This window comes from Symsagittifera roscoffensis, chromosome 9 (genome assembly GCF_963678635.1).
Source record: "Symsagittifera roscoffensis chromosome 9, txSymRosc1.1, whole genome shotgun sequence".
Lineage (NCBI taxonomy): Eukaryota > Metazoa > Xenacoelomorpha > Acoela > Convolutidae > Symsagittifera > Symsagittifera roscoffensis.
This window is the reverse complement of record NC_087070.1, coordinates 12,652,893-12,677,754: the sequence shown is the minus strand read 5'-3', so window position 1 is coordinate 12,677,754 and position 24,862 is coordinate 12,652,893. Positions and strand designations below refer to the sequence as shown.

Genomic DNA, 24,862 nt, shown 5'->3' with positions numbered 1-24,862 from the left:
TGAAATGGATCAAAGTTCCACTGTCCAATAAAAAGTAACTAAGCGGATTGTTCCGACCCGGTTTTTAACGGCGTTCATGTATTTTGGGTATTTCGAGACCTAAGTATGGGGACGTTCTTACTTCTAGAGTGGGGGGTATTTTGGTAGTGGCCTTTAAGCTGTAACGGGTTCTAGTCTCATGTCGCAAGCGAACCGAATTGGCTCCGACCGTTCTTGAGGTAGAAAAACACAAGAGATAGTGTCCCTGACTCTTGAGCCAATGGTTATAGGGCCTATTTTTCTTAAGCCTCATATGTGACTAAAGTAGGCGACTGTTACACGTGTCGAGTTGCGTGTTCTTATTGAACGTATCGATTTTAAATGACAAGGACTTAAACACTTGACATCTTCTTTTATCATTATCACTTCCATATCTAGAAATTCCAAGGATTTTGACTGGAATACACGATGAAGGGACTCATGACTGTAACCTCGGTTACTATGATACTTTTGACCTTCTGATTACCCAAAAAAAAATCTGCATTTTTGTCCATTCTGGTCGAATGTCACAGTTTAAATTAACTTTTTAAAATTCTTACTAAGTTTTCAGGCTGAACAGTTCAAATTTAACTCTTGGAAATGTTTCTTATTGCATGAGCAACTGTAACATTCGTCTACTGCAGTCACACATGAAGCTTAAGAAAAATAGGCCCTATAACCACTGGCTCAAGGGTCAGGGACACCATCTCTTGTGTTTTTCTACCTCAAGAACGGTCGGAGCCAGTTCGGGTCGTTTGTGACATGAGACTACGACCCGTTACAGCTTAAAGGCTACTACTAAAATATCCCCCCACTCTAGAATTAGAAACGTCCCCATACTTAGGTCTCTAGATACCCAAAATACATGAACGCCGTTAAAAACCGGGTTGGAACAATCCGTTAAGTTACTTTTTATTAGACAGTGGAACTTTGATCCATTTCAGATGGATCAACCTAAAACTCGCCTTACCTCAACATAACAATTATAAAACACACTCTAGGAATTTAAATTAAGTACTCACATTGTAGCACGCTCAAGAACCAGGAAGTAAATAAGTCGGTAAGCAACTCAAGAATTAATAAAGTAACTAAAATGAGTTTAATGTTAGTCAGTTTTAATAATAAGAACAAGTTTTTTCTCTAGACTGTAAGTTCTCGTGAACCATTGGGACACTCTAGCTGTCCACCTTTCCACCGAAGGTTCACTCTGGTCCAGTTAATAATAGTACTCCAATCACAACAATCCAGTTCGTGGGAATGCTCTCGTCTCTGTTTTAGATGGGACAGCTCTACTCTTGTTCTATTATGACAGAAATTGCGAATAGCAATTTCCCACCGTTTTATTTAGCAACTTTCCCGCGATTGTTACTCGATTGTTCTGACTTCTCTTTTCTGATTTTCAGTTATCGCGAGAAAATCGTGCATGACAGGTTCCATTCGAAATTTTGAAAAACTAAATTTCACTCCAAAATCAAGTGTTTTTTGCTTCTCTCAAGGTCAAACTTCCGAATATGACCGACTGGCACATACTCCCCGGACTCGAGATCGATGTCCTCATCGCGTGCTGTCTTCTGCCAGTGAGTCCCAGAAAACCGAGCGTTACTCAAGATACAGTGCCAGTGGTCATTTACAGAAGTTTGCAGCAGACTTAAGCTTATCTACACCCCAAAATTCACAGCCATGTAAAATTTTCACACTATCGCTAAACAGCAATCAAAACCTGCACACACCTGCACCCTTGAATTCTTGTTTTCCAAGCCAATCATTTAAAATTTCTTTTGTCCTATTCAATCAGGAAATTGTCATGCAGCATTTTGATTTATATAATAAATATAGTATATTAATAACAATATTTGCTTTGTTAAAACTTCTTTTTCGTGAATCCAAGTTTCACCCGGATCCACGCTCAAGCCCCCCTTTCCCTCTCAAGACTCAAGATCCATTCGAGCCACCTGCTCATCTCGCACTCTTCGCCTTGGAGGTACTGCACCCTGAAGTACTAGATACGGCAAACTGTCTCAACAGTTCCTCTTCATCATCGGAGCTAATCACAATCTCCTCCCAAGCCTTCAGCTGCTCGTAGGATCGCATCCATTCTCTTTGCTCTTGCAACCTCTTTGCTTGGTTGGGTAGTGCCTTCACCCTAGATTCCCGGTTCAAACAAAAGGAGTTGTGCAGGCTCAAGCTCACGTTCTTCGCCAGGTCCTCCTCTAGTATCGATTCCCTCGCCTTGGTATTGTCTCTAGACATCTTACCCACTCTCTTCCATCCTGTCGTGATTGCATTACGATGGGTTAACAGGGGTCTCTTGAAAGCTTCCGGCCCAATCTCGGCCTGGAACTGTCGATACTCCTTTTGATGTTTTCTCATGTGATCTTTCGTTGTCATGTACAACCAGGACGTCAGCGTCGCCCGAAACCATGGGAAATACCTCAAACGGCTCCAGACATGTCTGACTTCCGTTGGTATGGCGAATACCTTGCACGCAGTCTCAAACAACTCGAGTCTCCTACTGTAGTCTATCGCGTATATTGACTCTGCCGTTGGCGTCCCCGCTTCCCGATACTTCGTTATATTCTCTTCTATCCATCTCAGAGCCAAGATCGTACTCACTACCAAGATCGTCACCTTCTGTCGGTGATCCGGTAGTCCGATCGACCGGATTTCTTCCATATCCCACACCAGGCAAAGGTTCTTGTGATCTGGATACCACACCGTTTGCGCTAAACAGTGGCATGGGCATTCTCCATGGGTGATTTCAATGCTCCTGAGGTTACGCTCCCCCGAGGCTTCCAAGAGAGGCTCAAGCTCCATCATTTTCTCATGTATCGTGTCGTTATCTTCCAGGTTTGGAGCACTTCCCACAGGTTTTCCGATCACGTTTTGTCTCCCGTGATCGCTTGTGTTCTCTCTCTCCAACTTCAAAAGTTCTTCTCCCCAGATTTCACTCAAGTCATCTCTCAATTCTTTTGGTACTGTCCCTCTGATTTTTCTCAACAACTTGTGCGAGTGATGCGATATCCGAGCCAACCTCACGCACTTGGGCACTGAGAAGGCCTTGTCCACCAGTACTCTCTGGCTGGATGCTTCCACCATCACCATGTGCAGTGGGTAGTGACTTCCGCACAAGTTGGCCATCATTGACCCTATCAGCGATTTCGCGTTCAATGACAAGCCATAAGCTTCGCTCATGGGAAATCCCATTTCCGCCTCGAGACCAACCTTCCAGCTCCGGATGTGTTTTTGAGTCACCTGCAACACCCCGGGCCATGATTCTACGCTCAACGCCGTCACTAAATGATGTTCAGATTCTAGTCTTTCCCGTGACTGCAGACTACACATTCTCGAGAAGAATCCGAGAGCTGTCGCTATATTCACCGTGGTTCTCGCGTAACACTCCGCTACTATTTGCACTTCACTTTTCTCCCTTTCTGTTATGTCTTCGAACCAAGTGACCAGGTCTTCTTTTTGAAATGACAGTATTCTAACGCATGACCGTCCATCGCAGGTGTGCTCTCCGTTTCCACACGTCGAATCCAGACAGCTACCCGGCTCCAATTTCTTTGCTGACCCGGGATTACTAGTCTTTTCGCTTGGCTCTTGCATCTGAGGTGAAATTAGCTTATGCAGCACACTCAACTTTGCCAGATCTTCATCTTCCGTTGGTGCTAACCTCACTCGCTCGGTGGTTTCCTCGATCAGACTCGCGTGGGGATGTGGACACCAAGAGGGTCTTATTAGTTTCCATACCACTCCCAAGTTCGTGGTTAACAAGCCATTTCCATCGCCCATGTTCACTTCAACTCTCTTGTCTGAACGTGGTATGCTCACCACCTCTGGTGTTTTCTCAAGAATCAGGCCCAGGCTCGGCCCCTCTTTTTCCACCGCGTCTATTTCCATTATTCTTTCTGTCCAAAACTTCAGTAGCTCCGCTACCTCATGGTTCCTGTGGGCGCCTCCAGCTTCCGAGTCTAAGAAGGGGTTGTAGGCCATTCCCATCACTCCAGACACATATTGGTATTCCCCCTTCTCGCTGATTCTCGAGTACTGCTCTGACGAGGCCAGGTTACGGTGAACATCATGTTCTTCTTCGAACTTCTTATTATAAAACCTCCGTACCTCGTCTAGCTTCCTATGGTTCTCTAGGGATAGTCTGGAACCCTCTTCCTTTTCTATTCCTGTGCTCTGATACACGTTCAAGATGACCGTTGAGACTCTTTTTTCCATGGTTTTGCTTGCGCTTGCTCTCTGTTGGCATGCCAGGATGGTGCTATCAGACATCGTCGACATTATCCATCTCAAGAAACACGTGGCATCCTTTCTTCTGGCCAGGCTCAAGCCTGAGTTTCCCTGACTACGTGTTGCATCAGTGCCTGATACATCTCTAGCTTCTTGCTTCCCAACTTCAGCCTGTCATACGAGGTCAGTGTTTCCAACTCTATCCCCACCAGACTCCAGGTGAACATTAATTGTCCTGCAATTCTAACGAAGGGATTCGCCATTAATGGTGGTGCTGATGAGGGTGTCCTCATTGCTTCTTCAAAATGATCCTTCAACAAACTCTGCCAGGACCTCTTCAGATGATTTGCCATTTCTATTCCATTAACCTCGGCCTTTTGCTGGGTGGCCCAATTACGTCGCTTGCGAGCTACTCCACTGTCCAACTTCTTCCAGCAGTCCTCCATTTCTTTCAATGTTTCAAGGGCCACCCACCACGTCCGGGAGGTGTTCCTCGTCTTGTTCCTTTCCAATGGATCACTTGTCACTCGCTTGCCCGTGGCCTGGTGTGCCTTCGAGATCCATTCTTTGCCGACATCTACTTCCCATGTCTGTCCGTTCGTTGAACCTCTCTTCACGTTTATCTTCTGAGGCTTGAAGTCTTCCTCCGATGTCGAACTGGTGGAAACCTCTATTTCCCTCTCTACTTCAAGTGGTCTTCTGAGCTCCGAGCTGCTCTTGTATGCCGCCGTCTTGCATCTAGCCAAAACCATGGGCGCCGTCTCTCTCAAGTTTCCTTCCGAAACAGCATCCACTGAAGGACTACCCAATCCTTCCACTTCTCTCTTCCTCTTGCGAGTCTTCACATCTCTACTTGAGGGTGTTGTGGCTACCATCACTGATTCGACCTCTCCATCCACTCCTTCCAACTCTTGCCTCCCCCCTGCTCGAGCCTTAAGGATATTAGTACTTTTAATCATATTACTAGTCCCAACCTTATCAACCATTTTATCTACAGTTTTTTGTCTCCGAGTAGAGCTGTCCTCACATTTTTCTTCTCTAGTCTTCGATCGTGAATTCCTCAGCTCTACCAGCTTGCTCAGTAGCTCTTTTCTCGCCTTCTCATCCAGGCCCGTTCCTATCAGAAGCGGTTCTCCAAATCTTACGACTGTGTCCCACAGTTCCTCCTTGAATTTGTCCAGCGTCGTCTCGCTGCCCACTTCTTGATTGAATTCTTCCAAGAACTCCTGCCAAGCATCGTCCTTCAGTGATCCCAGGAATATGTCCCTGTTCCCTTCGAAAGTGTTCTTTTCCCTTTCCTCCGAGCTCAAGAGTATCATCCCCATATTGAAGGTCTCACTTGCCAATGGCAATTCCAGATCCTTCCGGGGAGACGGAATCAGGGGTGGTGTGGCAGTATCTGCCCAATTCTCCTCGCTCAAGTCTTTCAACAGCTCTTGAGTGGTGAGCTCCTCCCCTGATGGCCCTGGTTCAGGCGTATTCCCCACTTCCATGTCTTCACCGGCTTCACTGAGAGTTTCATCCATACTCTCTTCTTCTGACTCATGTCTCCTTCTCTCGAGAATTTTCTTAAATCGGTCCTCGACGGGTCCGCTCCTCTTGTCTCCAGGCGTGTCCACGGACAGTGGTGATGGTGTCGTAGGATCCAGCTTTTTGTATTCCGTCAGTGCTACATGCAGATGACCTGCTGCATCTAGTTCTGTTCCTTCCTGTCTTATTTCCACCTGTTCCAAGCCATAGGGCGCCTTATATTTTCTCGTGGCAAATTTCATGTCGTCCACCAGTGCGACGTGCCCCTCCATCACGATCATCCTGCCATCATCCCATATGGGTAACATGTTCTCAAGTCCCTCCTTCTCTAGAGTTCTCAAGACCTTCCGCACCTCATACCCTGGGGGCTGCGAACCTCTACTCTTTTTCGCTTGCGTCGTCCACGAATTTACCTTCGTCTTGCTGGTATGGAAGTAGACCGCCGCCGTGTAGCCAATGAACAGGGGGTCCCAGCCATCAGTGAAATCCTTCTGCATTTCCTCCGTCGTCATCTTCGCCATTATGGAGGGAACTACCAAGGGACTATTCATTCCTAAGGTCATCCTCCTGACTATTGGGAACTCAGGCATGGTGGCTGGGAGGATTTCTTTCTCCATTATGGTCTCCAGCTCCCTCTTCACCAGTGCGAAGCACTCCTTCCAGGCAGGAATTCTCAAGATTTCTCGTCCGTCCGCCGTCAATGGGTTCAAGTTCCAGAATTTGGGATACATTTCGATGGGACCCTCTCGCTTGCCTCCCATTCTACATTGCATTTGCCCCCTGAAGTTGTACACTATTAGCTCGGCATCTTTCACCTTTCCAAAGAGTACCGTGTTGCTCATTCGCCCTCTGAGCACCTCCTGCTGACACCAATTTAACGCCGTCCCATCCAGTATACTGATAAGACTCAAGTGCGTTACAGAGTGACGATACGTTGTCACCAGGGGGTCTGGGAACGCGTACGTCACTGCTGGACCATAAATGCAGGTCACCACCTCCTCTAGGCCCCGGATTATCCCCATTGGGTCCGACCTCATTGCCAGGCATAGGTCCGTCAGCAGAGGCATCCCTCTGTTCGTCTTCTTCCATTCTTCTCTCGAAGTTGGATTCTCATCTTCACCCGTCATGTGCCGATTTTGCATCATGAGGTATTGTACTAGCAACGTCTTCAACCCTGCGGCACACTTGTAGGAGCTGGTTTCAATGCTCGTGTGGACTCTCCCCATAGACAGAGGCTCTCCATATTCCATTAATCGATGAAACGACACCAATTCCCCATGGGTCAAGAGTACTAGTGCCAGGTACCCATCAACTCGAAGTGTCTCCACTCCTCGACTAAACATGTATGCTGGGCCCATGTTGAACAAGTATCTGGGGTAGACCAAATACAGGGCCAAGAGCAGGCTGATGGGCATGCCCAGTATCTCCTGCACGAAGGCTCCAAAGATAGTCGCCGTGGTACCGAATATTCCTGCCAAGAATTCCTTCTCCCAGCAAGGACTCAAGAACTTGAGAATCTCGTAATCCCTCCTAGTCTTTAATTCGCCTTTGGCGTGCTCTCTCCAGAACCCTCCAATCGTCACCTCATTGGCGGCCGAGACAAATCTAGCCACCGTCATGTCTCTTGTTTCGGCCAGCTCCAGTTGTTTCTCCAGAAAACTCCAGACTTGTTTCACGAGGGGTGGTGCTTCCTCCCTTGTCTTATTCGTGGCGTTCTCCAGCCTTGGTGTCAAAAATGGCCACCAGCCATTCTCTTGAGTCAAACGATATTTCATCGATTCTAATTGCTTTTCCGTCTCGGCCACATTTCTTCTCTCGTTACTGGGACCTCTAGACCTGCTGGTGGAGTTTGTGATCTTCACATCCATACTCCGAAACCACAAGCTGGCCGTTAATTTGCTTATCGCCGGGTGATCGTCCCCGATGACTGGGCTGAACTTGAGTTGCCTGGCAAAGTTCGATATCTCTAGCAAGAGCACCTCGTCTAATACGATCAGGATGTCGCCTAGTCCATAAAAGCCCCTCAGTGCATGAGATATGTCCGCCCATGCCGCCGCCAATTCTGACTTGCGAAGCCTCAGGTTCGATGGCTCCAACTCCCGATTGGGAGCTGCCATTAGAATCCGCCATTCATTCCCTTCTGCTATCAGGATCAAGACCGCGTACACGAACTGTAGGGCGGGTGGCATATTCGCGTATCCAGGGGACGTGGTAAACACCACCTTCGTCTTGGACCCGAATCTCGAGACAACATTCTCTTGCACTTCATTCATCGCCGCAAACAACGCTTGAATGGCTTCCCATATCTTCCTCGATGTCGGAATTTTATCGCCCTTTAGTTGCTCAAGAAGTCCCATCGCGTGCAGGTGATCATTCATTCCTGCAAACAACAGCAGCTCAGGTTCACAGGGCATCTTCGACTTTATTGCCACCACCAGAGTTAACATCTGATTTAATTCAGCTCCTGGCAAAGAGTATATCAAAGTCTCCGGCCAGAACAACTTGGGAGACGTTCCTTCGAAGTCTGATCCCGCCACAATGACTACTCTCGCAGCAGCTGGATCTGCTCTATCATAAACTGCCAGGGTTTTGGCCAGCTGGGTACTCCCACAGGGCTTCCCGTACCTGGGATCTTCCGCCAATTTCGAGCCTTCGTAAGCGGCATCTGGCAATCCCGTTCCTCCCGGATTGAGTAGCTTACCTACCACCTTTAACTGTGCCGGGGTTGCCAACCTGATCCTAACGATGCTAGTTCGGTGCTTGGGAGGTTCTGCTATAAGTCCAGGACTCCCCAGCAGCTTGAGAGGTCTGTAGTTAATGGGTCCCATGATCGCTTTTGTGGGAATTCCAGTCAGGTCTGCGGTCTCCATCAACTTCGCTCTCGAGAAGTGCGCCTCATGAGCTTTCAACCAGTCCACGCAATCATGCCTATTCAAATCCTCGTGTGACACTCGTTCGATCCCCAGGGTTTCCGCCAATTCTCGCCTGTATTCCAAACTCTCTAGATCCAGTTCTTTCACCTTCTCAGGATATCTCAAGCGAGCGGTCTCCATAGACTTCTTTTCCCGTTTGCTCTCCGCCACTACCACTGAGGATATCGCCGAGCTTGGAGGTGTTGATGACGTCACCTCCTCAGACTCCATTGGCGTGGCACTCTGCAATCTGGTCTGGCTGCTCCTTGAACTGTCTCTAGTGTCAACTCTCGGTCCCAAGCGACCAGACAAGGCCCTTGAGGCAAGGAATGGTGGGTTCGGAGGTGGTCCTAATGTGAATTGGGCTGTTTCTAGCAGATCCGCCTCTAGCGCGTTTATGTGTTCTTGGAAGACGTCGTTTAGCCATTCTGCTCCCCTTGGTCTATCAAAATGGATTCCATCATTGGAGGTGTCTTCAGGGAATCCCTCTTTCTCCATGCGCTCTGCCACGTCCAACAGTCTGACAGGGAGCACACTCTTCCGGTGGATGTCTCTTATCACCTTGTTTAGGTTCCGCACCTTCTCGTTCATCTCCAAGGCGTGCTGATCAAACATCATGTTGTAGGGGACAGTACATATCGTCAACAGGATGGGGTCCATCTGAATCCTCAGTTCCTCAAGAAGGCAGCTCACCTTATCGTGCAGCCTTGTTATTTTCCTCGCTTCACCCCTTGATACATCGTTGGTCCCGACCATCAGGGTCACCGTGTATACTTTGGTCATCCCCAGCATGTCAAGCGTTGCCAACATCTGTGGCGTGGCAGCTCCAGCGAAACTCAAGATTCCCGTCTGCCAGTGCGATCGGATCCGGGTCAACACCCGCACCAGGCTGTCCCCTACGATTAGGTGAACCGCACCTTCTGGTACCCGGGGTGGCGCCAAGTACTGCACCCAGGCCGCATCATGAAAGCAGTCTCTCCTAGCTTTCTGCTCCGCACTCCAGTCCAGCCGATTGTGCCTGTGGTACCTCCCCTCTGTATTCTTCTTATAACTCGAGATCACGACACTCCTAACCGGCTGTTCCCTCCACGTCGGGGGAAGCTCCGGTCTTGCCGAACTCTCACGACTCTTTTGTCGCAATCTCTCGCCCAGTTCTTTCAGACGCGATGAGCCGCCGCTCACCTGACTGTCACTCGAGGTTGAGGTTGGGGTATATCCCGGCAGCTCCACATCCATCAGTGGGCGTATGGGTTGCGTCTCTAGGCTACGCAAGGAAGACGTTGTGTCATTCGGTATCCAGACTTCCAACCCTTCACTCATGTGTTCTCGGGCCTCGCGGTCAAGGTTGAACCGTGCTCTTGCTCTGGGGGCTTCATCCACCTCCATACGTGACTCTGGCCTCGAGCTGGTGACCACTCGCTCCTTCGGCCTGGCTCCCTTCTGTGCATCAAGCTCGCGTTGTCGTTGTTCTATTCTGTCCAATTCCGACCTCAGTTGATCACGATTTGCGGCGTTCTCCCGCACCCTTAACTCCTGTTGATGTTCAGCTTTTTGTATCTCAAGCAACCTCAGAGCCTGGTCTCGCTCGTTGACCGCCTGGTCCCTTTCCAGCTGAACCTTCTCCCGATCCAGCTTTGCCTGATCCCGATCGAGGTTCGCCTTATTCCTTTCCTTCTGCGTCTTCTCGAGCTCTTTCTTTAGAACACCTAGATCCGGATATGCCTCGGTCGTCTGTTGCGTTCGTGACATCGATGGCACCCTACTCGAGTTCTGGCTTGTGGATCTTACTGTTGGCCTAGTCGGTAGTGCGAATTCCCCTGCGCCATATTCGGTATTGTTATTCAGGCCAGGATTCCTTGCCAAGTCAAAACCCCTTACTCCTCCATCCACATTCCAAGACAACCATCTGGTCTGTTCTTGGTTCGATATTCCCTCGGTGGTGTAGCCGATCATCAAGACAGCCTCCGTTGCAGACTCCCTGCACTCACCCTGGTCCTCCAACTGGAGGATGGCATTCAGCATCACCGCCATTCTCTCGTCTATTTGGGTGTAGTCCAAGTCCCTCAGGCGTCTGTACAGCTCATCAAGAGTGGGCTTCTTCAGGGCCGCGGGCACGGATTTCCATAATCGGTCTGCCATTCTTCGTGACTTCGGGATGTATACAGGTATGTGTTAACCAGCTCAAGAATTACCTTACCAGCTCAAGAATTACCTTACCGACTCAAGTATTACCCAACTCAAGAATTCTCTCGAAATGTTCCCTTGCAAATACTTGCTGTAAGTGCCGATTATCGCGAGTTCAATCAAGGTTTCTCTCTCTGTTTCTCGCTTGAGTATAGTTGGATTTTCAACTTTGTTTTTCAAACTTGATCTGAAAACAGAAAGCATATTGAAACTTGACATGTCATGTTCCTAACCTAGAGACCCCCCTTTTACCAGTATGGTTAAAATCTTATCATTTTCATATCACTTAAAACAATTCAATTGGAATTCCCTTAAAAGCATGCAGATTCATTTTATGTTTTAGCACCGTTAACTCGTTTTAAAATTTAATTGTCATGCCAATCATATCTTAAGATCCCTTTACCTGCGCCGCACCCCAGTACCTGACTCAAGACTCCTCCCTCACACCCGACTCGATACCCCCATGTACCCGACTCAGGCGATGCTCAAGTAATACTTCTTATGGAGATACACCATTATCTCAGTTTCTGCAAAGACCACATGTAGGATAGCGTACAATTCCCTCGGGCTCAGTTTGCCCCTGTTTGGGTCATACACCGGCATTGAGACATCTGTTATCCCTCTTTCAATCATGAAGTCTCGTAATCTTGTTAGTGCCAATATCACGTGTTCGGGATCAATTGTGTTCCTGTCATTGACCCTCGTCACTAGGAAGCACAGATATTTGCCCGGGACTTGTGCCACTGACGGTGGAAGCGCTGCCATCCCTCCCAGTCCTGGTCTCTGTCTGACCAGAAACTCTACATTCTGGTACTCTCTTTTGAAGTCAGCTTCCAATCTTGATTTGAAACTCATGTCCGCCGTGATGCAGATCGCGCTGGTCCTGTTTGACAGGATGAAGTCGCTATCCGTTATCATGATGTTCTCCGAGTATTCATTGGGTATTTCGAATTTCGTTTTGAAATTCCGACCTATAGTAGGCTCTGGCTCTTCTTCCTCCAGTTCCAATTCACTCGTTTCTCTCACTTCCTTGAGCTTCTTTATCATCAAATTTTCGGTGTGGGTAAGTCCTACCCCCACTCCCCGGACAAAAATATTTATCGACGTCCCCGTCGATGTTGTCGGGTTTGAATTGTCCTGAGGAACGCGTAGTGGCCTGTCCGTTGCCGTCCATCCGAAAAGAGGGTCTTCTGTCTTCATGTAATTTGCTGCTGATACATCGACTTGCTGAATGCTTTGTCCTTCGCGGCTCTCGTCTTTGACATCACGCATCCACTCTAGAATCCTCAAGTTCGTGTTCTCCCTCCTCTCTATCTCACTCTGTTCGAGATCCGTTTCTACTTCTGGCGTCGAGTAATCATCCTGCGGATAATGACCACCATCATCAATGACCTGCCATTCCTCTCCGGCTTCCAGTTCGCCTGCCTTCAGTAATTCCTCGCCCAAATTGTCTGGCTGTATCTTATCGATCAAGAAGTCATCCCCGTACCTGTTGTACCTCATGCCTGTGCGTTTACGATTGCCAGTCCTGGTTTCCGGTGGTGTTGTTCGATCCGGTTCCATCCATTTCGGCACCTCGTCTTGCTCCGGGTCGTTCCAGTCTTCTTCTACAAATGATCCTGCATCAGACTCCACTCCTATCTTTTCATTGTCGTCCAAACTCAAGTTCTCATTACCATCATTTTTCTCTCTAGTGCCTTTCTCATTCACTTCACACGCTGGCTCTACCACCAGGTACTCAAGACCCTCCATGTCCTTCGGTATGCACCAATCCTCTGGGGACGGGACGTGAGGCTTCAGATTTTCATAATGTGCCGCTCGCCCAGTACTCAAGCGATAGAACCGTCCTTGTTGATGAACCTCCGTTATCATGAATGGTCCCCTCCACTTCTTGAGTAGTTTCTTTGTTCCCTTGGGCGGTATGACATTTTGGAAGACCCACACGTATTGGCCCACTTCATATGGCTTTGCTCGTAATATTTTTTCGTCGTATTTCCTGCGTTGCCTCATTTGCGCTTGCGCCGTGTTCCTCCTGCATAGCTCGTTCAACTCCTGTTGTCTTTTGATCGCTTCTTTCACGTATGCCTGAGGCGACGTCCTTTTCCCTTCGTATTCCGGGTAAAAGAATGTCAGAGGCATTGCTCTCTCCCTGCCCGTCAACATCATGAAAGGACTGATGCCCGTAGTTGAGTGCTGTGTACTGTTGTAGGCTCCTACTACCTGTGGCAGGTATTTGTCCCAGTCCGTCATGTATCTTGAGCATTACACCCTTAACATGTTGACCAGTGTCCTGTTTTGTCTCTCTACCAACCCATTGGTCTGCGGATGATAGGTCGTCGAGTGTGCTTGAGCAATGTGCGATCTCTTCATCAATTCTTTTGTCAAGTCCCCCACAAAAGCTTTGCCGTTGTCCGACTAGAAAGTCATTGGACAACCATACCGCGATATCCAATGCGTTATCAGATGATCACATGTCTCTTCGGCCGAGGCTGTCTGGCACGGAACCGCTTCCGCCAACTTTGTGAAGTGATCTATTATAACCAGTATCTGGTTGTATCCCGACTCTGTCATGCAGATTTTTTGATGGTCTATCTGCACCACTTCATTGAACTCCGAGCTCTCAACGGACTTGAGTGGAAACTTCATCTTCCTTGGGTCTTTTACATGGAGACATGCCAGGCAGGCATTCACCCATCTCTCGCAAGCTTTTCTCATTCCTGGCCAATCAAACCTGTGAAGTATCCTTTGTTGTACTTTGTCTATCCCCTGGTGGCCCATCTGGTCGTGCGATCTGAAAAGCACCTCCGTCTGGTACAACTGTGGTAGTATGATGAGATTGTGTTTGTGTAATATCTTTTCTTCATCTCTCCTCTTGCACGCTACCACCCCATCAGCTGTGTGATAAAGCAAGTCTTTCTTTTCTTTGTAGAACTGGCTCAAGATCTTGTAGCTGTCTTCCTCAAGTTCCCCCTTCTCCTTGACCCCCGACTGGATCCATTTGGAGAGGTTACTTGTCATTTTGTCATTCTTCTGGGCTCTTATTAGGTCTGACAGCCTATATCTCGCCTTGACATGCTCCTTTAGCGCCATGATTTGTCCATTCATCTCCCCAGGGTTGTGGATGTCATCACTCAGTTTCACGCATATCATCCTTTTCACGATTTTCATATCATCTTCTGGCACCAGATTCGTTCTGATGTTTGAGTTGCATGATAGTTCCCTGAATGGTTTCCTTGCGACCGCCATTTTCTCAAGTTCCTCACCACCTCGCATCTCCTGTATGTCCATGTTGTATGTTCCTGAAGATGGATCCGTCTGTAACTCCCTGTCGTGGTGCCTTGTCTTCTCTTCCGCCAGTATCATGCACAGACTGTCTTGGTTTTCGCTGCTCTCATCCGAGTCTTCATCCCATCCTTCACGCTCCCCGGACAATTTTCCTTCTCCGGTTCCTTCTTCCGTGAACCTGGAACACTCCCCGGACTCTTGACCTAGTCCCAGGTGTTCAGTATCTTCCTTGAACGTCACTTTCTTTTTCCTAACCTTGGTCTGCTCCAGAATGTCTTCGGGGATTTTGTCAACTAGTGACCGCACGACATCTTTGCTGTCAGTGACGCTTCCTCTTGATGAGTCAGTATCGTTCACTGTCTCTTTTCTCCGAAGTATAGTGAATTCCGGTTTCTCTTGACCCTTCTCCTGGATCACGGGCTTATCATCTGATAGTTTCTCGAGCAACCTCATTAAGTCATCATCTATCTGTGCAGTTCCTGCTTCGACCTGGTTAAGATCATAGCCTTTTGCCTTGAGCGTCTCCTTCACGATCTTCGACTTGAGTATAATCTCAATCGGAATCCTCTTGCTCTTCCTCAAGATGGTCTTCTCTGGAGGCTCTTTAGGCAATTCAGGATGATCTTCTATCGGTTTGCCTGACTTGTCCAGCCATCTCGTGAGTGGAAGACTGTCGTACGTTTCCTTGTCCATGAATGAGAAGCCATCTTTGATTTCAGGTCTGTCTGCTTCTCTTTGCTCTTGTCTCTCATAGAACTCCGTCTTCTTACTCAAGCTGTCGGCATTCTGATGTTTATCTCGCGTTCTATGCTCAATTATCATGTTGTATCCGTCCAGGCGAACTATCCACCTCCCAATGTAACTTTGGTCCATTGAGTACGTTTTCAGCCAGCTCAGTGCTCTGTTGTCGACTCGCAACTTGGATGGCTCACTGCCCAGGTATGCCCTGTATTTCTCGACAAAGGTAACCACCGCGAACATCTCAGCTTTCGGTGCTCCGTACTTCATTTCCGTGTCACTCAGGACTTTGCTCCCGTACGCTATTGGTCTCAAGACTGTCTTCCCATTCCATTCTTGTTCTTGGTGGAGAATCCCAGAAATCGCGACTACCGACGCATCCGTGTCCAGCACGTACATCCCTTTCTCAGTCGGCATACCCAGTACTGGTGCCTCACATAGCTCTTTCTTTATCCTCTGGAATGACTCTTCTGCTGCGTTGTTCCACGTGAACTTCTTGCCCTTGTGTCTCATTAATTGTTGCATCGGGTATACCTTGTCTGCATAGCCTTTGATGAACTCTCTATAATAGTTAGCGAAACCCAGGAAGCTCATCAACTGGTGCTCTGTCTTCGGTGATTTCCAGGTCAGGACTGCTTCCACGGCGTCCGTATCAGGTCTGATGCCGTGCTTGTCTACCATCCTGCCCAAGTATTTTATTGAGTCCTTGAGTATCTCGCACTTTGATGGTTTACACTTTAGCCCCGACCTCTTCATGCATGCAAACACTTCGTCTAGTCCCTCAATGTGGTCTTCCAGTGTTGGCGTCGCTATTACCACGTCATCCACGTAGCACATTACCAGGTTGCCATACTTCTTCGTTACGCCTATCAGCGCGTGTGCCATCAACCGCTGAAACGTGGCTGTGGCATTGCAAAGTCCAAACGGCATCCGTTTCCATTGAAACAGACCCAACTCGCAGGCAAACCCTGTTTTGTCCCTGTCCTGCTTCCTTAGTGGTACTTGCCAAAAGGCTGAGCCTAAATCAAGAGTCGTAAAAAATTTTGCATCACCTAACTTCGAGAGGCTCTCATCAATCCTAGGTATGGGATAGGCATCCTTCACCGTGACGGAGTTCAGGTATCGAAAGTCACAACAAAACCTCAACTGGTCGCCTTTCTTTTTGGCCATCACTACTCCACACGCCCACGGTGACTTGGATGGTTCTATCATGTCATACTCTAGTAACGTCTCGATCTCTTTTCTACACGCGTCCGATTTGTGTGGGGTCATGCGCCTCGCCCCCTCCCTGTGTGGTACCGCGTTTTCCTCAAGTTCTATTTCATGCTCAACGAAATTACAACACCCGATATCCGCCTTATGCCTCGAAAAAACTTCCTCGTTCCGCTCTAGTACGTCCTTGATGGCTTCGAGCTGTTCATCTTTCAGTTTGCCCCTCAAATGTTCAATCTCCGGCAGAACCGGTTTTTCATTTTGCATTTCATCTAGTGTGGGTCGCTCTGGAAAGTTCGAACAGCTCGAAAGACCATCATCCGTTTCTGACTTAAGTGATTTAATAAGACCTGAAGAATCTTTTATTTTCTGCAATCGTCTCAAGATACAAATTTTGTCCCTGTGATTGGGACAATCAACAACTTCATTTTGTTTCGAGTTCTCAATTGTTTCATATCGAGTTTTAACCGGTAAAGCATATCCCAGTTTCCTCCCTCTCTGTATCGTGATCGGTATATCAAGGGTATTCAACAAGACACTGACGCAGAGGCCGCTCTTCGTTATCGAAAATGATCTTCCTAAAACAGCAGCACTTTGACTATTAGGATTCGGAACTATGCACACTTGCTTGTTGTCACTTAGTTCATTGTAATTTTTCATCCTCAAACTTACGATTGCCGCTTCATTAGCTTTTAGCCTCACCCTACTACTCAAGAATACCGGTGCTTTGTTTTCATTTACCATTATTAAATTTACCGGTTTGATTGCGTACCTCCTATCCGGGTTCCGTATCCTGAACATTGCGTTATTTAAATCAATCGTTACGTCGAAATTCCTGATGAAGTCTCTGCCCAAAATGAATTGGTCAGATTCATCTAGGTTTTCTACCACGATAAAGCTCATCCACAGGTTACGTTCCCCCAAATTGAGGGCTATTATTGGCGTCCTGCCCAGCACCCGTAGGGCCCCTTTGTTTGCAGCTGACAGCCGTATTCTCGAGTCTATCAAGTCACCTTTGTCAAAGCCCATCTTCTCCCAAGTTTCGATTGGTATAACGCTCAAGACTGCTCCCGTGTCAAGCAACCCACGCAACTGAGTCTTTTTGCCACTTATATCCAGCACGTGCCCTGTCACATCTGCCTCCGTCCCGATGTGCATTGCATCTTCCTCAAGCATGGCGCAGTGTCCAATCGATCTCACTTTCAATTCTTCTTTCCCTACGTAGATTTGTCCAATTAGGTCTTCGTCACATGTTATCATCGTCTTGGTATAGATGTTAATCCCATCTATATTTAGCATCACCTCGTGTGGACCGTAAGCTTCAGTATATCTGCTATCAACACGTACCGACTTGCTGCCCCCTCTCACGAGTAGTGCTCTCAGTGCTCTAGAAGTCGTTTGTGGGCTTATACCACTCAAATAGTCTGCATACACGTCAATGTGCATTATCGTCTGGTCGCTCAACTCGCCCAAGTTTCTGGTTACCTCGTGGCCGCCCACTGTGATTATCGACATTATCCTTGCCCCGATTCTCGATATGCCAAAAGGTTTACCTGTCACCGTTTTCACAGTATTGCAATTCCCTGTCTTCGTTGAGCCTGGTACAGCCTCTGGTATTTGTTTCGATCCGGTTAATGCTTCGTTAAAATTCTGTCTTTCTATCTCCAGCTTTAGTCGTTGCTCTATTTCTTTCGCAGCCAGATCCTGTTTCACTTTGGCAATTGCTTCCGTCGCCGCTTTCTCATAATTTATCTCTAGAGAGTTCCCTGCCGCGGATTCTATGGCATCATTAACATGTGATACAGCTTTCACTGTCTTCGTCGGCAATTCCGTGCTTGGTGCTCCTAAGTTCCTCGATTCAAATTCGTTTTGCCTGTTCCGCTGATTCTGCACCGCCGCTAATGCCAACTTATGTTTAGGGTGACTCTGGTCCTTGACCGCTTCCCAGAACAAGGGACAATCCATTCGGAAGTGCCCCTCCTGGTTACAGAAGAAGCATCTTGCGCCTATCTTGATGATTAAGCCACTATAGTACTCGTGTTCCTCCATCTGGCTCATGTCCTCCTCATCTGGTGCATATCCTAGACTCTTCATGCCTTGTTTGTATGTTGTGCAGTCAGCCACGTGGTGATCCGCCGACCCGCAGTTCGCGCATGATCTGCGCTTGTCCATGTCATCTCTAGGTTTGTACCATGACGACCTCTGCGGTTGACTTCCCCCTTGCGTGTTCCTGTTTTCTGAATACGAGTATTTCTTGGGTTTCATCAGCATGTATTCCCTTGATTTCTGTCTCATTTCTTCTGGGGTTGGTGCGCTGTCTTTCGACAATGTGTAGCATGTTGCTAACATTGTCCTTAAGTCGTCACTTTTTACCCCATCAATGAACTTCGAGGCAATGCTAAAGTTTCTTCTGTTTGTCGACTCCTCTGGGTCACTCCTTCTTCTCAAGCTCTCGAGATCATCTAGGAACCGATCTATTGACTCGTCGTCCCTCTGCCTTCTCTTTTCAAATCGCATCATCGCTTGGTGACCCTTCATGCCTGACCCGAATCGATTCAGCAATATCTCGAAGATCTTGTCCGCGGTATCGCGTTCTTCTTCTTTCTTCGCAACCACGCATTTTAATGCTGTGCCTTCTAAATTGCTGAGTATGGCTGTGCATGCTTGTCTTTCATCGTTCAAGTTGTCTTGCTCTAGATGTAATCTCATCACTTCCACCCACGTGTCAATGCATCCATCTGAGTCGTCTTTGAATTCTTTTGGCTTCTTGAATGTTTTTCTTGATTTCCCATCTCTCCTATCGCTCGAGTTAGTGTTCCTCGTGGCGAAGGCCTCTAGAGTCCTGTTCATCATCTCCCAAGTGTTTGCCCATGTCATAGCATCCGGACCTGCGTTGCTGTTAGCTGTTGAGTCCCCCGGACCAGTCGTTGTACTTGACATTCCATTCTTCATGATTGTTTTAGCAGCTGTTGGTGCTATGCTCACCGTATCCCGGGTTAAGGGCAACGGTGTCGATTGCCGTTTGTTCCTTTGTGGTTCCACAAAGTCAACTCTGGTGCCTTGCGCGCGATCCGCTGCCGGTCTTTCTTGTGAGGTAGAATTACTCAAGATTGCATCCAATTTCGCCTGTATTGCACACGAACTCTCGGCCTGATTTTTGCTCATTGTGTCCATTCTCTTTTCCAGGCTACCTAATTGGCTGTTGACATCATCATATCGGTTTTTTAACTGTTGCAAATCTTTTTTGATGTTCTTATCTCGTTCTTCATTGGTGGTTTCTACATTATCTGACATTTCCTTGAGTCTCTCTTCTGTTGCCTTGGCCAGGTTAAAATAACTATCCAGATACTCGTTTTTGTTGTATCTTAATTCTTTTCTTATCACTTCTCTGTCCTCTTCGCTGTGCTTCAGCTTTTTGTCGATCTGATTCAGTTTCGCCATCAAGTCACCTAGCTCAAGAGTAGCCTCTTCATGGTCAGCCGTCGGTTTTTCTTCGGCCGTCGCTTCTGCTCTAGTTTGTCCCTCTCTCGGATTGGCTTCTGTCGTCTTCGTGCTCACTGTTCCAAATGTTCGTGCTCTTTCAGCTTTTGGTTCTTCAGTCACGTTCTCTTTCGTTTTTATTCCGACCATCATCGCCAACCTTTCTGTAAAAGATGTCTTTTTTACTTGAGAGTCTTCTTTCACCGTTTCTTCGGTGTTGCCTATTGCATCTTCCACGTTGTCTATTGGTGAAAATTCTATGGGTTTCGAGTTTGGTTCTTCTGCATTGGGCATTGGAGTTGACTCCGTCGCTATTTTCCTTGTTTCATCAACACTTTGATCAGGTGTCTCTAGATCAATCTCGATGGTGGGTTCTACTCGTTCCCCTTCCATGCACTCTCTTGCTCTGTTCTCCGCTGTACTCCTTGTGCTGACCATGTTAACTGAAAAGTTCTTCTTTGTTATCTTTGGGCCCATTGATGTTGTTTTGCGTAGCGACGAATTATACTTTGCTTCGGTAGGTCTTTTTTCAGCTACCGGTACCCTGCTCCGCCTCATTATTTCTATTTACAATTGCTTTTATTTACAATTTTACTATATACACAATCCTATTCTAAGAATAAAATCTTTCGGGAAGGAAGAAAAAAATATATATACAACGTGGTGAAAACCTTGTTTCAGTTCTCTTTATTAACTTTTCGAGAAACTTTCCTTATTTGTGGTCTCAACCGTACCTGGTTCCAATTAGTCTTGTTCTATCTTAATTCTGTCTTAAAACACTTCTTGTAATTTTACTTCAACTTTTACACTGTCCCAAGACTTCCAATTGCCGTCCCTACTCTTCTTTGTACCGTCCCAGGCTTCTTTCTCCTGTCCCAAGACTGTTCGGTACCGTCCCAGTACTTTCCGCCCGTGTCCCAAGACTCTTGTCCAAGACTACTGTCCCAAGGCTAGTGTCCCAAGACTACTGTCCCAAGACTACTGTCCCAAGATTAGTGTCCCAAGACTAGTGTCCCAAGACTAGTGTCCCAAGACTACTGTCCCAAGACTACTGTCCCAAGACTAGTGTCCCAAGACCCTGTCCCAAGACCCTGTCCCAAGACGCTTGTCCCAAGACCTTGTCCCAAGACCTTGTCCCAAGACCCCGTCCCAAGACCTTGTCCCAAGACCTTGTCCCAAGACCCTGTCCCAAGACCTTGTCCCAAGACCCTGTCCCAAGACCCTTGTCCCAAGACCTTGTCCCAAGACCCCGTCCCAAGACCTTGTCCCAAGACCCCGTCCCAAGACCCTGTCTCAAGACCCTTGCCCCAAGACCTTGTCCCAAGACCTTGTCCCAAGACCCTGTCCCAAGACCCTTGTCCCAAGACCCTGTCCCAAGGCCCTGTCCCAAGACCACTGTCCCAAGACTGTACTGTCCCAAGACTGTCCCCAGACTGCTCTGTCCTAAGACTTCTTCGGCACTGTCCCAAGACTGTTGACAAGTGTCTGGGTGGTGGGACTTCTTCCCTCTTCGTTATGGGGACTTCTTGATTCGCCGTACCTTGTACCACCACTCAAGCTCTAGTAAAATTTTCCCAAAATCCTCTCTTAAAAACCAAATGCTGACCCCCCTTTTTCTTATTTCTCTTTTTGGCTACCTCTATTTCAATGTTCCAAATAACTTGAGACCAAAACCTGTGCGCAGGTATCTTGTGATCACCTGTTCGTACAAAATTTTAACACAAATCCTCACCAAAATGCAACAAAAATCTAAGCAAGAAAAAGTAATAAAAACAGAAAGATGAGCCCACCTAAAATTCAAAGGTGACAAATGTCTACCTTCTATAGAAAAAAAATGTCTTGTACCTAATTGCCACGCGTTACCTTCCCCCCTGCTAGCGATCTTATGGGGTATTACAAAAACTGTCTATGTCCCTTCCCCCCTACCAATCCGACCAGGGTACCTTCCTTAACTCGAGTTCAAAATTCGATATCCACCTAATATTACCAACGCGTGTTAATTTCTAATGTAACTAAGTCAACGATGTCGACTAATTAGTTACTCTAATTTCCCCCTTTTTACAATTTACAACCGCCAACCTCTAACTTAACCAGCCCCCCTTCTAACCTCCCCCCTTTTTAGCCCCCCTTCTTAAGCCTAAAATTACCTTAAGCGCCGGGTGCTAAACCTCTCAAGAGAAAACCGTAGACCTGTCTCCAGGCCTGCTCAAGTAAAAACGTTCCTCAAAACCGGGGGATGTCGCCTATCCTATTTTACACTTATCTCCTATAATGTAATGTGGATTTTAACGATACCCGTTCTGCCCAACTTGAGAACTCGAGAATTGCCAAATCCTTCTTGGCTGCTTTCCCACTCGACTGGTCACCTGTTCCAGTCCAGTCTCCTATTGGTTCAGCTCAAGTGTCCCTGAACCACTTTCCCACTCGGCTGGTCACCTCTTCCAGTCAAGTCTCCTATTGGTTCAGCTCAAGTGTCCCTGAACCACTTTCCCACTCGGCTGGTCACCTCTTCCAGTCAAGTCTCCTATTGGTCCAGCTAAGTTCCAAGCTATCTGAAAACCCTTGACAACGCCCCACTTCGGGCACTTTATTCAGTTTACTGGTTTAAATTGCTAGGTTGATCGAAACGATCGAACTTGTAAAACAGTATGGGTATACTATTTAATTAATATAAAGGTTTGATCCAACTAATCTGGTGTCAAAGTCACTGTCTTTTTTCGTTTTATGGTTTTTGTTCCTTTTTCTATTCTTTTTTGGTTTTTGTTTTGCTTTTTGTCTTTTTGCTCGTGTTTTTGTCCCCCTAGTTGCCCCCCTTTACTCGGTTAGCTAAGCCTCGTTCGGAGAGCGTACCAGGAAATTTTCTCGAGTTTTCTTAAAAAGCTATCACGGTACAACCGGAAGGTTTGCACGTTCCTGTCGAACCGTACCGCCGGTACTCTAGAATGGGCATTCAGCCCGAAGCTGTCTCAAGTGGGTTCGACTCCGTAGTCTTGATGTCGTAAACACCCAGGAGCGCCATAAAAACACTATGTAACATTCGTCTACTGCAGTCACACATGAGGCTTAAGAAAAATAGGCCCTATAACCACTGGCTCAAGGGTCAGGGACACCATCTCTTGTGTTTTTCTACCTCAAGAACGGTCGGAGCCAGTTCGGTTCGTTTGTGACATGAGACTACGACCCGTTACAGCTTAAAGGCTACTACTAAAATATCCCCCCACTCTAGAATTAGAAACGTCCCCATACTTAGGTCTCTAGATACCCAAAATACATGAACGCCGTTAAAAACCGGGTTGGAACAATCCGTTAAGTTACTTTTTATTAGACAGTGGAACTTTGATCCATTTCAGATGGATCAACCTAAAACTCGCCTTACCTCAACATAACAATTATAAAACACACTCTAGGAATTTAAATTAAGTACTCACATTGTAGCACGCTCAAGAACCAGGAAGTAAAAAAGTCGGTAAGCAACTCAAGAATTAATAAAGTAACTAAAATGAGTTTAATGTTAGTCAGTTTTAATAATAAGAACAAGTTTTTTCTCTAGACTGTAAGTTCTCGTGAACCATTGGGACACTCTAGCTGTCCACCTTTCCACCGAAGGTTCACTCTGGTCCAGTTAATAATAGTACTCCAATCACAACAATCCAGTTCGTGGGAATGCTCTCGTCTCTGTTTTAGATGGGACAGCTCTACTCTTGTTCTATTATGACAGAAATTGCGAATAGCAATTTCCCACCGTTTTATTTAGCAACTTTCCCGCGATTGTTACTCGATTGTTCTGACTTCTCTTTTCTGATTTTCAGTTATCGCGAGAAAATCGTGCATGACAGGTTCCATTCGAAATTTTGAAAAACTAAATTTCACTCCAAAATCAAGTGTTTTTTGCTTCTCTCAAGGTCAAACTTCCGAATATGACCGACTGGCACAAACGTTTTCCCCCGCTTTTTCGTGAAAGTGTCCACGCCGATGAAAGACTTAGTGCAGATAGTAAAAACTGGCATTTTCAAACCTGGAAACAACTGGTAAGCCCTTGAAACCGAGCCTCAATAATTTCATGCAGGGTAGCGCTTATCATTTGTGCTTGGTCTATAGAGAAGTTTTGTTTAATTTCCCTTGTATGTGTTGTGCGAAATAATTTTAACTATATAATTTTTACTATATATCTTCGCCATGCAGTTAGTGGCTTTAAATTGTTTTCGTGAAGCTGTAGTAGTAGTAGTAGTAGTGTAGGCTTTAGGATTTCTCCATGGGTTTTGAACCCTCGTTTATAAGTTCATAATTTTTCCCGGTGGGTTGCAGTTTCCACACCAGCAAAGAATTCTCCACATACACAAGTTGTTTTCTGCAAAATTTCTGTTGAAGAATTTCCAAAACGTGTTTGTTATAGATATTTTCAGGCTGTCATAATCTTGATTTTCGAAGTCCACAATTTGGCTAAAGTAGTTGTATAGCGTATTAGAACGTATATAATAATTTTCATTTGACTTTTTCAGTCTTGTTGCATGAACAGCAATCTCACCACGTGTTGCTTGTCTCGTTCGTGATTCGTTTTTATGAATAATTGTATTCAAATCAATGTCATGTTTATTTTTTAGTAGTGAAACTAAGTACAATATGTCGTGTAATTCAAAGTACATTGAGAGTGAAGGAGCTTTAAAAATTTCAGTCTTTCAGTATAACTCATTTTGAAGTTATTTGTAATCCAAGATGTCGCTCGTTTTTGTACTCTTTCTAGTTGTCTTAATTCTGCTTTGTTCGGATACCATGTTTGCGATGCATAGCTTATGATTGGTACGATGTATCCGCAGTATAAGTTTAATTTTGACTTTAATGATGTTTTTTTCGAGATATTTCGTTTGATTTTGTAAAAAGCTCCCATTGCTTTTGATATGCGATTTTCAGCATTTACTGACCACGAAAGGTTGTCACACATTAAAATACCTAAGTCTTTTTGGGTCTTTGCGGTATCAACATTTGTATTAAATAGTGTAACTTCCATTTTCCCTTTGAGGTTTAACAAATTACATTTATCTTCATTCAGCGGCATTTTATTTTCTTTGCACCATTTTTCAACATTTGCCGTGTCTTTTTGCAGATGAATTTCTTCAGTAGACAAGATCTTCATATCGTCACAATAGCCAAAACAATCTGAATTCTCAATGCATTTGGGAAAGTCGTTAATGAATATGATAAAAAGTAGAGGGCCAAGAATTGAGCCCTGTGGTACACCGCTAATTACTTCTTTCAGAGTTGATGAA

General features: G+C 46.5%; 2 protein-coding genes across 4 annotated transcripts in view; both read left to right on the top strand.

The window, feature by feature from the left end:
• The window catches only part of LOC134854607 (probable E3 ubiquitin-protein ligase MGRN1), a 283,436-nt gene that overhangs the window by 23,917 nt on the left and 234,657 nt on the right, over positions 1–24,862 (top strand). The gene's annotated exons all lie outside the window — the stretch shown is intronic.
• The window catches only part of LOC134854608 (zinc finger protein 771-like), an 88,328-nt gene that overhangs the window by 23,908 nt on the left and 39,558 nt on the right, over positions 1–24,862 (top strand). The gene's annotated exons all lie outside the window — the stretch shown is intronic.